General features: G+C 44.0%; 1 protein-coding gene across 2 annotated transcripts in view; it reads left to right on the forward strand.

Moving 5' to 3' along the window:
- Positions 1-13516, forward strand: part of LOC126183235 (MAM and LDL-receptor class A domain-containing protein 1-like) — a 433083-nt gene that overhangs the window by 226028 nt on the left and 193539 nt on the right. The gene's annotated exons all lie outside the window — the stretch shown is intronic.

Raw genomic sequence — 13516 nt, forward strand, 5'->3', positions numbered from 1 at the left:
GCGGAGAATGGTTAGTTCGTGAAATATCTTTTCAAAAATCTTCAGACATAGAGGACTGAGAACTACACTCCTGGAAATGGAAAAAAGAACACATTGACACCGGTGTGTCAGACCCACCATACTTGCTCCGGACACTGCGAGAGGGCTGTACAAGCAATGATCACACGCACGGCACAGCGGACACACCAGGAACCGCGGTGTTGGCCGTCGAATGGCGCTAGCTGCGCAGCATTTGTGCACCGCTGCCGTCAGTGTCAGCCAGTTTGCCGTGGCATACGGAGCTCCATCGCAGTCTTTAACACTGGTAGCATGCCGCGACAGCGTGGACGTGAACCGTATGTGCAGTTGACGGACTTTGAGCGAGGGCGTATAGTGGGCATGCGGGAGGCCGGGTGGACGTACCGCCGAATTGCTCAACACGTGGGGCGTGAGGTCTCCACAGTACATCGATGTTGTCGCCAGTGGTTGGCGGAAGGTGCACGTGCCCGTCGACCTGGGACCGGACCGCAGCGACGCACGGATGCACGCCAAGACCGTAGCATCCTACGCAGTGCCGCAGGGGACCGCACCGCCACTTCCCAGCAAATTAGGGACACTGTTGCTCCTGGGGTATCGGCGAGGACCATTCGCAACCGTCTCCATGAAGCTGGGCTACGGTCCCGCACACCGTTAGGCCGTCTTCCGCTCACGCCCCAACATCGTGCAGCCTGCCTCCAGTGCGGTCGCGACAGGCGTGAACGGAGGGACGAATGGAGACGTGTCGTCTTCAGCGAGGAGAGTCGCTTCTGCCTTGGTGCCAATGATGGTCGTATGCATGTTTGGCGCCGTGCAGGTGAGCGCCACAATCAGGACTGCATACGACCGAGGCACACAGGGCCAACACCCGGCATCATGGTGTGGGGAGCGATCTCCTACACTGGCCGTACACCACTGGTGATCGTCGAGGGGACACTGAATAGTGCACGGTACATCCAAACCGTCATCGAACCCATCGTTCTACCATTCCTAGACCGGCAAGGGAACTTGCTGTTCCAACAGGACAATGCACGTCCGCATGTATCCCGTGCCACCCAACGTGCTCTAGAAGGTGTAAATCAACTACCCTGGCCAGCAAGATCTCCGGATCTGTCCCCCATTGAGCATGTTTGGGACTGGATGAAGCGTCGTCTCACGCGGTCTGCACGTCCAGCACGAACGCTGGTCCAACTGAGGCGCCAGGTGGAAATGGCATGGCAAGCCGTTCCACAGGACTACATCCAGCATCTCTACGATCGTCTCCATGGGAGAATAGCAGCCTGCATTGCTGCGAAAGGTGGATATACACTGTACTAGTGCCGACATTGTGCATGCTCTGTTGCCTGTGTCTATGTGCCTGTGGTTCTGTCAGTGTGATCATGTGATGTATCTGACCCCAGGAATGTGTCAATAGAGTTTCCCCTTCCTGGGACAATGAATTCACGGTGTTCTTATTTCAATTTCCAGGAGTGTATATACATGCTTGGTTAATAGGAATCCCAGATCTCGAACCCCAAAAGTTATCGGACAACAGAAGCATCTCACTGTTGAAGGACATGGAGAGTGTGTACATATCCTGCTGTTGGCAACGAAACAGAAGAATTAAATTTTCACTCTGCAGTGGAGTGTGCGCTGGTATGAAACTTCCTGGCAGATTAGAACTAAGACTCGAACTTGGAACGTTTGCCTTTCGTATGCAAGTGCTCTACCGTCTGAGCTACCCAAGCACGATTCACAACAAACCCTCACACGCCGGCCGGTGTGGCCGAGCGGTTCTAGGTGCTTCAAATGGTTCAAATGGCTCTGAGCCCTATAGGACTTAACTTCTGAGGTCATCAGTCCCCTAGAACTTAGAACTACTTAAACTTAACTAACCTAAGGACATCACAGACATTCATGCCCGAGGCAGGATTCGAACCTGCGCTAGGCGCTTCAGTCTGGCACCGCGCGACCGCTCCGGTCGCAGGTTCGAATCCTGCCTCGGGCATGGATGTGTGTGCTGTCCTTAGGTTAGGTAGGTTTAAGTAGTTCTAAGTTCTAGGGGACTGATGACCTGATATGTTAAGTCCCATAGTGCTCAGAGCCATTTGAACCATTTGAAACTGTTGTGAATTGGCAGGAGCCAATTCACGGAGTTTGGAGGAAGCCGAAAGGCACGCGATTAAGCTCACGCAGGCTGGCGTGAGGTCTGGAACAGGTCAGAGAAATAAGACTAGCAAAACAAGAGTAACTGGTAGAATACTTAACTTTAATCCACAATTGGAGAACATCGGTCTGACGGTACAGGCATCCATAGATAAATATTAAATGATACTGGCGCCTTGCTAGGTAGTAGCAATTGACGTAGCTGAAGGCTATGCTAACTATCGTCTCGGCAAATGAGAGCGTATTCGTCAGTGTAGCTTCGCTAGCAAAGTCGGCTGTACAACTGGGGCGAGTGCTAGTACGTCTCACTAGACCTGCCGTGTGGCGGCGCTCGGTCTGCCATCACTGACAGTGGCGACACGCGGGTCCGACGTATACTAACGGACCGCGGCCGATTTAAAGGCTACCACCTAGCAAGTGTGGTGTCTGGCGGTGACACCACAGAAACCTTCACAGCTCTACTTCCGCCAGTACCTCATCTCCGACCTTCCAAACTTCACATAAGTTCTCCTGTGAAGCTTGAAGGACTAGCACTCCTGTAAGAGCGGGTGTGTGAGTAGGGATCGTGAGTCGTGCCTCAGTGTCGGTAGCCAACGAAAGGCAAAGGTCCCAAGTTCGAGTCTCTGTCCAGCACACAGGTTTAATCTGTCCGTGAGTTTCAACGAAACAGTAGGTTTCCACTAAGTGTATAGATTTAAATCGCACCACCACTGAATATGAAAGACATCAAGTAAGAGAATCATGTTTTCAGTGACTTAATATAATGGATGGGTCTACTTTCTACCCACGTTTCTTCGTAGTCCCGGTTCTCTGTCTATTGCTAAGATGCCTACATGTCACTTCGTAACATTCAGCGTACTTGCAATACACATATTTCATAATCTGATTCGTACCTTCTGTCGTTTTCCTCTATGGCTTGTTCGTTCTACCGCCTACTATAATGCACGACCAGGCGATCCAGTTAGCTTAGTAAGTTTTTCGCTGCTACATCTTCATCTATTGTGCCCACAAACGAATCACATATTTGCCATGTCTTGCAGATTTAGAGAATATACTTTCAAAGTCACTGTTTTCCATGTTCAGTTTTGGCTCCGGAACTGCTGTTCTCTCCTGAATCACATTTTTCGCTTTATAATATTCACTATATTTCTTTCAATTAATTATCTTCTGTATATTGATGGTTAAAGTAAGAAGCTGCATAAATACCCAACATTAATTACTGTATAAAGATAATTGCCATAAGGACTGATCACTTTTCCATATACTAGCATCAATTTAAGTATGAAAGCTCAAAATTTTGTAGAGATGACAACAACTTAGAATTTAATGTCCCACTAGCGTTAAGGTAGTGCAAAAATCGGTTAAGCTGAATTTAAGGAAGAAATCACAGTAATTTGGTTGAAAAACTATCGCGGCATTCGTCGGAAATGATTTAGATATACCATGGAAAAGCAAGGAAGGAAGATCACGGTTAAACGCCGCGTCGATGAGGATATCATTCAAAACAGAGCACAAACTCGGATTGGAAGAAAATTGGTCGTGTCCTTTGCAGATCAATCATCCCAAGATTGGCTTTCGGCTGTGTAGGTAAGGAGAAGGCAAGGAGAATGAATTGCCTTCTTTAAGAAACTATCCTGGTATTCGCCTCGAATGACTAACGAAATCAACGAGAAACTTACACAGAACGGGGGATCTAACAAGGGAATGGTCCAGCCTGACAGTCGAAACATACCCTGAAATTTTTCACACGACAAGAATACCGCAAAATAAATGCACTGTCAAAATTTTACTTGCTAAGGTGCACTGCAAGTATTTTTTAAGAAATGTTTAAGTTACTCATTTTTCCCGCACGAAGAACCACTTATAACAGCAGTTTGCAGTCTTTCTTGACTAGCGCGGAATCGACAAATAAGCAGACGCAATCGTGACAAGAGACTCGTATATACACGCGTATACACACGAAATTATAGCATTTAAACCGTACAAAAGTGTTTCAAATCATTGATTTTTTGAAAGATTGCAGTTCATATAGACAGCTAAACTGTTGCAAATGTAATTGTTACACAAGTGACTAGCAGAGAAAAGAAAATCAAGGCAGTGTGTGATGTTACATTACAGACGACTTCCGTCAGTCGGGACTTGAATTTGTTGACTTGCGATACTTTACAACGATTCCTACAGCATGGTTTTTATGATAGGTTTTTAATACTTTATTTTATTCCCTAGCCGTCAAAAAAATGTGAAGTGTCTATTGCATGAACAACTGCGTCAGAGAAACTATCACCTGAAATTCACTTGAAAAATTACGATCGCGTTGCGCCGTGTTATCTGTTTACCGATGTGTCGCCGATCAATGCTAGGCACCTGCCGTGTTGCGCGTGCGCTGTCTGCAACAACTGCGGAAAGGGTGTACATTTCTCCAGCCGCCTGTTGAGTTACGAGTATGACAGTTTTCAACATTTTTTAAATACCTGTAGCGTGTCTTAGCAGTTAAAATTTTGACATTGTGTTTTTTTTCGATGTATTCTTCCTGTATAATTTCAGGGCAAGTTTCGACATGTCGGAACGGACCGTTCCTTTGTAAGAGTCGATCTCCGTTCATTGAAAATTGCATGGCCTAGCCATAGTGTCACTATGCGTGCTTCATATCTTTACAATGCAAGTAAATCTCGAATAATGTGGATCTTATTTTCAACTAATTCCGTTAGTTTTTCGAGAATTTATGAAGATTGACGATTAGGTGAACATATTTGTAGAGGTTCTTGTGTAAATTTAGTATCTGATAATCGCTTATGGAGCTTAACTAAGCGTAAATGTGTTGTTATAAGGGTCTTCAATGTCGCTTTGACTCGCGAGACAGGTAATTTCTCACTGTTCCTGCGCCACCGAAACTGAATATCGTTCCTGCCTGCAAGCACTCAGATAACGCCTGATACGAACAAGAGATCAGATTTCTATCTACTTAACAGACCACTGGTACTTCGGCTGCTAAAAACGACTGGGGGCAGTCACATTCACTAAATATCTCAGAATATTCGTACAGAGCGACTTAAAGTGGAACGGTCACATAAAACTAACAGTAGGTAAGGCAGAGCCAACACTTGGAGTCACTGGAAGAATCCTCAGAAAGTGTCCACCCGCGAAGGAAGTAGCTCACAAAACTCTCTTTCGACTGATAATTTAGTATTGTTCGTTCGTCTCGAATTCTTACCAAATAGGTTTGATAGTGTCGACAAAGAAGATATACAGAAGAAAAGCGCGTTTCGTCACAGTTTCGTTTAGTAAGCGCGAATGTGCAACAGAGATACTCATTTAGCACCCGATGCATACGCTGCACGAAAGGCGTTGTGCCTCACGATGTGGTTTACTGTCAAAATTCCGAGAGGATACATTCCTAGAAGACTCAGCCAATAATTTGCTACCTATTACGTGCATCTTCTGAAAATACACACTAACGTAAAATTACATGGTCCACTCACATTAATGTTACCACCTGTCAAAAGCTTGACTAACAACCTTTTGCAGCAGGAATGCCCAGGATGAGAGTCACTGAGATTCCGGGAAGTACCGACAGGGATATGGAGCCACGCTGACTCTAGTGGTGTGGCCAGATGTGCTAGGTTTCTCGGCTGAGGATTCATGGCCGGCCGGAGTGGCCGAGCGGTTCTAGGTGCTTCAGTCTGGAAACGCGCGATCGCTACGGTCGCAGGCTCGAATACTGCCTCGGGCATGGATGCGTGTGATGTCTTTAGGTTAGTTAGGTTTAAGTAGTTCTAAGTTCTAGGGGACTGATGACCTCAGAAGTTAAGTCTCATAGTGCTCAGAGCCATTTGAACCTTTTTGAACAGTGTTTAAATCCGAGGAGTACGGTAAACTCACCCTGGTCCTCTTCGGACCAAACATGTACACAGCGAGGTATGTGACACATTGCAGTGTCCTGCTAACAGATGGCATCCTGCCGAGGAAAAACAAACTGCCTATAGAGGTGGATATGGTCCCCAAGTATAAAACTATGCTTTTGTTGATCCATTGTGCCTTTCAGAATGACGACATACGCCAGGGAATGATACGAAAGCATTCCCCAGAACATAACGCTGCCTCCTCCGGCCTGAGCCCTTGCGACAATTACTGTACGATCATATGTACCAACGGGCATATGTCCGTTGGAACATAAAACGTGATTCATCTGAAAAGGACTCAGTGGACGTCCAGCTGCGGTAGTGGCGTCCAAATTCCACCCTTCGTCGCTGTTGAACACGTTAGCAAGGCTGAATGAACCAGACGCTTGCTGCAAAGGACTCCAGACACAGCAACGTCGCTGATCGGTCATTGAGGATGCAGTGTTGGTGGCCTCTTGGTTCATCTGGCGGTCAGTTGCTCAATAGCTGCACTTCTATTCGTCCGTACACATCTCTGCAGCCGTCATTCACCCTTATCAGCTACGGGCCGTGGTGTACCACAGTTGCCTCGGCGCCTGTTTTGGATAGCGCTATTTTGCCATGCATGGTATATTTTAACCACGGCGGCATGCGAACAGTTTACGAACTTAGCCGTCCGAAAATGCTTCCAACCTTGGCCCGAAAGCCAATGATCTTGTTCTTTAGGATGATAGATAAATCACTCCGTTTACGCATTACGACAACGACTACACTGTTTTCCGCATTCCCCTGACACGCTTTATGTACCCTCCACCGCTAGTGCTACCATCGACCGCCTGTAAGTGCTTGTCGCACGTTGACGTCGAACACAGACGGTGGTCACATTAATGTGATTGAACCTGTAGAAAGAATCGAGGTCATACAAAGTATGCTCAACAATCATTCTTTTTGCGCACTATTCTCAGCTAGTACAAGAGAGGGGGAAAGTGACAGTGGTTCACAAGGTGCCTGCCGCCACACTCCACTAGTTGGTTGCGGAGTATCAACGCAAATGTAGGTGTAGAAAGTGTGATCTCTGATGCCGCCTTGGAACCTAGCATCGTGTTGAGCCTCTAAGTACTGAACCGCTCAGTGGTCGACCTCCATGTTCCTGTGTATGCACTTTTTTCCGATGAAAATATGTCTCACCAGAAACAAAATGTTTAATAGGCTCAGTAGTCACGCGTTGACCGATGACTATCCTCAGCCTACAGTAGAGAAGAATCATCAGCACCGGCCGGCCGCGGTGGTCTAGCGGTTCTAGGCGCTCAGTCAGGAACCGCGCGACTGCTACGGTCGCAGGTTCGAATCCTGCCTCGGGCATGGATGTGTGTGATGTCCTTAGGTTAGTTATGTTTAAGTAGTTCTAAGTTCTAGGGGACTGATGACCACAGATGTTAAGTCCCATAGTGCTCAGAGCCAATCATCAGCACCGATCTGTAGTGAACATACCGAGCGAGGTGGCGTTGTGGTAAAACAGTGAACTGAAGGAGACGGCTTTTCAAATCATCGTCTAGTCACCTACATTTAGGTTCTCAGTGATTACCGTAAATCGCTTATGGTGAATCCCGAGATGGTCCCAATGAAAGGGCAGAGCCGATTTTCTTCCCTATCCTTCCACAAACCAAGCTTGTGCACCGTCTCTAATGACACTGTTGTCCGCGGGAAGTTAAATTTTAATCTTCTTTTTCCTTGCAGTGAACATCTAGACGGGAATAGTCAGTGAATGGCTCAAGTCTACACTGTTTCTGAGGAAACAGTTCTCCATATTTTTGGAATATAACGTACACCTTGTGAAAGCTGGGAGACAAATAAAAATATTAGAATACTATGTCTGTCTAGATTTTTACTAATATAATTAAAAGAAATCCGCCCACTGATCTCCATATAAAAATGATATATTTATGCCTCTTCATCATTACTGGACGTTTATGTCATTACCACGGAAACACACTATACATGTAACTCACATGTATGCAAAAAGCCTCCATGTCGTGTTCCGAAATAATTCTGTTATGGTATTGCTTACAGAACTTTCTTTTTTCCCAGTGCCGAAACAATTCTGTTATTACATAATTTATAGAACATTTTTTTCCCATTCTTTCAACCATAGTTTTAATACGTTATTAGGCCCTGTTCTGGTGTCTTCTTGCCTGTATTCTGTTTTTCTACAGCTATGAAACAAGAAAAGAATGTCCAACAAACATGGATTCTGAAATGCATACCTTAAGTTATGAGCACTTGTTCAGTAGAAGAGATGTGTTTCACAGTAGTGAAGAGGAAAAGTTCTTGTAGCTCTTAAAGTATGTACTTCACAGCCCTTGTTTTCTAGACTTTTTTTTTCGTCCATGCTACCACCTCTCAAAACATGGAAACCAAAGAGATTGCACTAGAAGAGATTTCTTTCACAGTATACGAAGTGTTCATAGCTCTTGAAGTATGTACTTTAGAGCCCACATTTTTTTCCTGTGTTGGTCCATACCACCACCCCTGAAAGTTTGACGATGGAGTTTTGGTCACCCTATTTGTCCTGTGGGACACGACTTTTGAGTGATCCTGTATAATACCAATGGACAATGGTTTGGAAATGACGTTCACAGAATATTATTGGATTACAAATTTAGAAAAAATGAGAAAAATAAGTCTACTCATCTTGAAGTCAAAGAAATTAATAATTACAGATATTGCACAATCGATATCCTACATAACTGTTGTCTCAAAGTTGGTTAAGGAAGAATGCACGTGCTGTCAGTACTTTCTATGCAATGGATCTCTTTAGCAGACCCAGTATTAGATGCCAACACCACAAACAGCAATCAATGAATTTAAAGTAACAAGCAGTACAAGAATATGTTCTCAGATACCGAACAAATTTAAGAAACAACTAATTACCTACATTCCTCTTTCTATCAAGAGGTGTTAAAGAAACAAACAGTAAGAAATCGTATCTTTCTAGACAACACAGAAAGATGTGATGTGAAGGAACCACAAGTTATAGCAGAGCCTCATCCAAATTAGTCAACATCTTCGGCTGTTCTGGCTGCTCCCCTGTCATCAGCTACACTTGAGGGTCTTCAGAGTTCCATATATTCTAAGATAAGCGTGTATCACGTCATCCCCATTCCAAAAATCAAAAAGACGACCTCGAATGGAGGTCAAAAAGACGGCAGTTCCACGGCCATCACGTTTACTCCTTATAAATTCGAACTGGTAGAAGTTAAAAAGTTACAAAAGCCAGGGAAGTTGGACAGCGAACACTAAAGCAACCATCAACAGTGAAGTAAATCAGCAGTAGTGCCTTCAAGAAGAAGAAAGCAGCTCGTCAAAAAGCGTCTAAGTTTTGAGAAAAATTTTAAACAATCGAGTGCTGAAGACGAAACAGCGTGTCCTCTGGCAAATTTGAATTCGAGCTTCTCCCGCGAATACCTCATCCAAAATGCTGATACTTTTTGCTCAGTATGGACCTGTGACGGCGGTGAATATAAGTTCTGAATATAAGTTTTTTGTAATAACTTTTAATTATATTTTGTAAGAGTAAGCTGTAAAAGGTACAAAAACAGTATAAAGTAAATATTACATAATGAAATTTTCACTCTGCAGCGGAGTGTGCGCTGATATAAAACTTCCTGGCAGATTAAAACTGTATGCCGGTCCGAGACACGAAATCTGAACCTTTGCCTCTCGCAGTTTCGCAGGAGAGCTTCTGTTAAGTTTGGAAGGTGGGAGACGAGATACCGCCGGAAATAAAGCGACGAGGAGGTGTACTGAGTTGTGCTTGGGTAGTTCAGTCGGTAGAGCACTTGCCGGTAAAAGATAAAGAACCCGAGTTCGAATCTCGATCCGACGGACAGCTTTAGTCTGCCAGGAAGTTTAAATATTACATGCTTGCAAAACATTATTTCTTACTGTTTTACATTTTTTTAAATCATAAACAACATCTGGGTCAGTTTTGGCCCTTTCGAAATTTCCTTTTCAACTATTTCCATTTTTTCAGTGGATAATTCGACTACTTTCTTTTCCATGTGTGCATTATACACTATTTTAGTATTGTTGCAATTAGTATTCACATCAACATTCAAACTTGATATATTACGCTCCTCCTAAAGGAGTTTATCCACACTAGAGGCAAACAGTACAATGTTATCGGCAAAACGAAGGAGGTTTAAATATACAAATGAGTCAAAGCATTATGACCACCACAAGATTAGATACCGCCTGACGCGTGACGCTACAAGGAAAGTATACAGGGTGGCCAGGAACACCTGAGAAGCATGGAAGGGTGTCGGAGGAGATGTTGTGCTGAGAAATAATTTTTAAGGAAAAAATTCGATACGTTGCGTCGTTTCCTATTAATTTAGCATCGAAGTTTGACAATCAGGTCGTTGCGCGCGCAAATTCAAGCACTTGCACGCGATAAATGCGGTAATGCTCAGACATCTGCGGGTCCCTGAGTTACAACTTGTTGAAATGCTCATTACCAATTAAATTGGGTCTTTTTTGGAAGTAATAAATTTAAGGAAAGTGAGGAAAAGCTACGTTTGTTCTGTTTGAGGAAACCAAACGAAGAGTAAGTTTGGCGACACCGACTCTGGCAGGCTGCTTGACTAAAGTCGATGCTACATAACTCGGGAACAGCGGAACGTGTCATATTTTATTATTTCTTAGCACAACCTCGCCTTCAACACCCAAACAAGCTTTTCAGACTGTTTCTGATCACCCTGTATAGAGGGAGGAGGAATATAAGGAGAATCATTCTAATGAGCAGAATCAAAAACTTCGTTCTTGCAGCTGCAATGCCTGCATTCCATTAAATATTTTTGTCCACTATTACACTTTCTGAATCAAAAACCACGTGAGTGGAAAAGACGAGGCATTGAGGTCTCTGAGCGAGATAATAAATTTTCTTCCAGAATCAAGACACATGCTTACATCTAGATTCTCACGACGTAACTGCACTCTTAATATGGAATACAGTCGATCCCGAAACGCCACAAAGTTTTGTTTTCATTGTATGAACTTAAGCAAAGTTTGTGTTATTCTTTGTTTCTTCACTGTTAGCCAAATCAGTAAAAAACTTCAGTATATTCGATACAACAATGTTAGATTGTTTTAGAATGTCTTTTCGCACTCTACGCAGGCCCTTGCTTCTGAGTTTTGCTCACTCCCACATACACGTCAGTGCACCGTCCGACGGAAAGCCGAAACCACACGTGAACGCACGATACTGGACGAAAACACAGAACATTCAGCTGGCGACGCAGACCTGCTCTGACAACAGTGTAGCAACAAAGCTCTGAGAGCGGGCGAATAACAGCGCTTCGCAACTGTGCACTGCAGGGAGCGGGTGTGACCTTGAGGCGTCTTAATTTCGTAACGGCCACTCTAGTGTCATTTGTCACAATTTTATGCTGCTTCCGGAAGGTTGTTGTAGGTAGATGCTTTCCTGTGGTGCGTCTGGTCACGATGTATGGCCTTGCGGGCTTTCAAATAAAATGATGTGGTGTGGTGGCCCTCAACTACATACCCTCCGACTCAAGAGTTGAAATATTGAAAGTTTTGGCTGGTTTCGTTGTCTAGGGGTGGGATACGTAGTTGCCGCATCACAAGCCAAATACTGCTGAGTCTACAGTATACAATATGAATATACACAAGAATAGAATGGTCGAAGGTTCCTATCACTCGGCAATTGCGAATTTTGAACGTAACATGAACATTTATACATGAAAAATTGTAATTAAATAAATTCTGCAGGTACTATTTTAACGACTTTAAATGATGAGTACGATAGCAGAAGTATCTTTAAGAATGCCCTTTATTACTGTAAAACACTTATTGGTGTCGATGGTCCAGCAATTAAATGAAATATAAGTTGAATAACACGGAAACAGTAGATTCCTACTTCATGTAATTACTATGAGCAACAATATAGCTCACGAGATATTAACTTCTAAACGCTTACTACGTCTTCACTGCAGAAGCCACGAAAATCTCACAAGTTCACAAGACGGCACTACGAAATATTTCTATCTCTTGCGACCACGTGCAAACTGCTCCAGTCTCCAAGCCTTTCCCGCGACTGTGCGTCCGTTGCGCCATACTGTCCAGGATTCTCCGTTCAGCACCTCTCGTGTCCAGTCCCGTACTCCCCCACTTCCATACAGTCTCCCTATTAACGAGCGCTGTGACTGGCTCAGCGCTCCCGCCATTTCTTCAAGCCAACGCACACTCACAAAAATAATTAAACACATTCGAAATACTGGATTTACATTTAAATAACTTTAAATTAAATAAATATTCCTATGGCTAGACCATAAACACGCTCTAACACACATTATTAAATACATAAACAAATTAAATAAACACAAGTCAAAGGAATAGAACAGTAGTAAGCTAGTAGCCTAATGTCTCTGTGCTTTCTAAGACACAGTAAGTAATTGACCAATTTCTTCATGAGTAGTATATATCGGATATAAACAAAGACATAGGCGAATAAATATATTTATAAGCATGCTGCTACCGTTTTTTCGTGTAACTGTGGAGTACTTATGGTACTTTGACCTCCAATAACTCATGTACTATTCAAGTTACATGCCTGTAATTTATACCAATTTAGGTTTACACTAATAGCTTTCTAAAGACATGTCGATCGACAAAATCAGATGAACCGTTTAAATATTGGAATTTCATTGCTGGGTGTTAATTGTATAATTTATCGTCAGATACTAAACTTTAAACTAATAAAGATATTGAAAATCTGTTTACACCATCAGAATCGTCGTGAAAATAATGGTAGTGTACATGTTCCTTTTGAGGAATCGTGATTAATCTGGTTACTATTAATTTCTAGTCTATACCAACTGTGAAATGTATGCCAACAAGGTTTCACGAAGTCCGCCATCTTATGACACTCCCGACGTGTCTCCTTCATCGACACAGTGTCGCCAAGGAATTCCCAGCCACGCGGTCGATGGACCACGTGGTCCGGACGTTGTGCAGTATCATGCAGTTGCCAACGAGCCGCGGCTTGCCGAACGCCCCGAACGGTGGCCGCCAACTGTGCACTTAAAATATTTCCAGTGCGCCACAATTCGTCCGTTACCTCACAGTCTCTTCTTGGTCGTCTCTCTGCCGTGTGGCTGATATTTTAGCTGTCAGCAAGTTCAACTTGTACCACAGCTCCACAGTTCATATAATGTTGTAGACTGGTGTATTACCAAATACTTTCCTATTCTGGTCTGTAAAATTTCGTCTAATGGCACACTCCTAGAGGATGTGGTTCTGGGGCCGCTTGCCCCACATTCATAAGTTTTTGATAAGTACGGTAGCTGATATCTGGACCATGTCCCGACAGTTAGTGTATAGCTACTACAGTCGGGGGGAAATATGATATTCTTGACCTTTTTTGTGTTAGGGAGGGTCTAGTATGTCCTCCTCGCTCT

This window comes from Schistocerca cancellata, chromosome 4 (genome assembly GCF_023864275.1).
Source record: "Schistocerca cancellata isolate TAMUIC-IGC-003103 chromosome 4, iqSchCanc2.1, whole genome shotgun sequence".
Taxonomy (NCBI): Eukaryota; Metazoa; Arthropoda; class Insecta; order Orthoptera; family Acrididae; genus Schistocerca; species Schistocerca cancellata.